The following is a 2500-nucleotide window of genomic DNA, read 5'->3' as shown; positions in this document are numbered from 1 at the left end:
GTTTTACATATATATTCTTCAAAGTGTTTTTGATTTTAGTTAGATCAATAAAACTGTGGTAGAATGTGGTCTGTTTTCCCCCTAAGGAAGTGAGGTGTCAGAATCCACACAGCAGGTATGCGGGAATCTCTGGAGCCAGCTCTCCCGAGGTCAATAGTTTATCTAGGAAGCCAATTGTATACCTCATGTTTGTTAAGGACTGAAAAAACTCAATAGGAGTTGGCCAGATTGTATCTCACTCTGCTGACAGGACAAGATCAAAGGGGGGGCCTGGTAGAGGGAGAGGGGGGCCCAGTGTGGCCCACATCCTGAAGGAAGAGATAAGAGAGGGGGTGTGTAGAATTGGGGTGACAGGAAATATCACATACTGAGAAAGGGCCGAATGGTCAATGAGGGGGAGGGAACGATATCTGTATATATGCACGCATGAACTTTGTAAAGAGCACATCTGTGGGTGAGCTGCGATGATTGAGCAGTACTACAGGTGACTTTCAGAATCTGAAATAAAGCTGGCAAACTTGTTCACAGATTTCCACTTTGAATTTATTTGAACACGCAGAAATCAAGGAAATGATTTCCAACACTGGCTAACAGCCAATCAGAGCGATTGGAAAAATCTCTTAATACTTAACCATATTAATCACTGCTTTTTACTTTATGAGTGTTCCCACCTGCACCATGAATATGTTGAGCAAGATAGTGTACACTTCATGCATTTCACTCAATGAAACCATGACCGCACAACAAACAACAATCTCTTAGCCAAGTTCCTTACTCATCATGATATGAAGGTAATAATTTTGAGAGTCTGGTTATTTCTTTGAAGTAACCGGGAAATCTTTTTACACTTGCTATGGTGTCACAATGTGACACAATGCATGTGGTGATATTGCATAACTTGATTGCAACATGTTGTACTTTAATGCTGTTATTCCCAACACTGCTTGAGAGACATTGCAAAAGTGGGCGTCCGTCAATGTTTTCTTTTCATCAGTCCAAAAGTCCGTGACCCGGTTTCTGGTGATTACACTGACAAAACCCACTTCCGGCAATGCTGAGTCCGTCAATGTTTTTAAGTTTCTCATCAGTTGTCAACAAAATGGCCGTTGTTATTGACGGATTGACGGACATGGAATGACCACCGCTGCAAATGAGGAGCAATGCAATTTCCATTGTTCTATGTTCATTTTCAAAACACACTTAAATCACTGAAAGTCAAGCACTGGATGATATTGCCAAGCTAAGCCTGTAAATGTATTACAACTCATTAAGTACAAATCCCTAACGTTTATCTCCCAGTTGGTCCACGTTTTAGATCATACTCTAGGTACCACAAATATGTTGTATAATTTGCTCAAATGTTGCCAAGGCACCACATAATTGGCATTTGATTAGTTGTGTTAGGCTACTGACATGGTTATTTAATCGTTGTTCATACCTTGGCAGTCCGCTTCAGATAAGGGCCATATGTTAGCTGACGCTCTTGATTCAACACGAGCAAAAACGAGATAATATGATATAGCAATGTATCAAACCTTTCTTTGCATCATGCTGGCTGCTTGATAATGGCACCGAATAGCAAGCAACGGTTAGTCCAAGGCTATTCCAGCATCGGAGAGGCCACGCAAACCCACTTCACTTGACGTTTCAATGACTACAAACCACAGACGTAGCTAATCATCTGGACTGCCAGTCGCGTTTCGTGGCTGAAGCCAGCGGGTAGCCATCATGCGTTGCCTTTGTTATCGCAACTTGTTATTCAACCCCCGCCTCCCTTCCCCCGCAAACACAGCAATTATTGTCAATGCATGTTTTATGCCGGGATCCCTGTATGGAGTAATGAGAGCCTCGCAAAGAATACACACAACTGTTTGCATCGACCATTTAGAGCATATTAGTATCATTATTCGTGACTTGCAGAAGTTAGGTTTACATTTCACAGATATTTTTTTTCTCTCTTGATTGACTTTGCTTCATTTTATTGTCCATGGTTCTGACAATATGATGCAGACGAATCTTTACATATGTGGCACTTTCACCGTAGAGAACAAATGATAACACCGCTGAGAAATTAGTGCATTCAAGTTTGGCAACGAAAGATGACCGCCGGTGGCTTCACCTCTCGCCAGGAGGCAGTGTCAGAGGCCCATCACGATCTGCGCGTGCGCATGCGTACATTGCGCAGTCGGTCGGTTATCTTTTATTGTTAACCTACGGCAACTGCACCACGTCAAAATATGTACACAGTGGCTGCACAATGGTGGACATTCGGACACAGCCCGTGATGGCCAACTCAAGCACGTATTTACATATTCAAAGTCCGTGCCCTAAATGGATACCTACGCCTCTACCAGTCAAAGCTCCCCCTACTGGTTATTTGTGGGTGCTGTCACCATATATATTAACATAGGTTGATACGACAAATCCGTTTTGAGTTGCTTGTCTACGGCGACGTTAAGCTAGGAGGGGCAAACTCGTCATCACGTTCAATGTCTGTCTG

General features: G+C 42.9%; 1 protein-coding gene across 7 annotated transcripts in view; it reads right to left on the bottom strand.

Moving 5' to 3' along the window:
• The window catches only part of scai (suppressor of cancer cell invasion), a 139479-nt gene extending 137749 nt beyond the window's left edge, over positions 1–1730 (bottom strand). For 6 of the 7 annotated variants that reach the window (XM_086096913.1, XM_086096918.1, XM_086096916.1 and 3 more), the window contains exon 1: positions 1536–1730. The gene's annotated coding sequence lies outside the window, so the exon portion shown is untranslated. Of the gene's footprint in view, positions 1–1438 lie in introns of all 7 variants that reach the window. The other variant, XM_086096914.1, reaches the window with a different exon arrangement.
• Positions 1731–2500: the final 770 nt, after the last annotated feature.

The sequence above is a fragment of the Leptonotus elevatus genome, chromosome 15 (genome assembly GCF_054856555.1).
Source record: "Leptonotus elevatus isolate MCC_2025b chromosome 15, RoL_Lele_1.0, whole genome shotgun sequence".
In the NCBI taxonomy this organism is placed as follows: Eukaryota; Metazoa; Chordata; class Actinopteri; order Syngnathiformes; family Syngnathidae; genus Leptonotus; species Leptonotus elevatus.
This window is presented reverse-complemented; position numbering and strand designations above follow the sequence as displayed.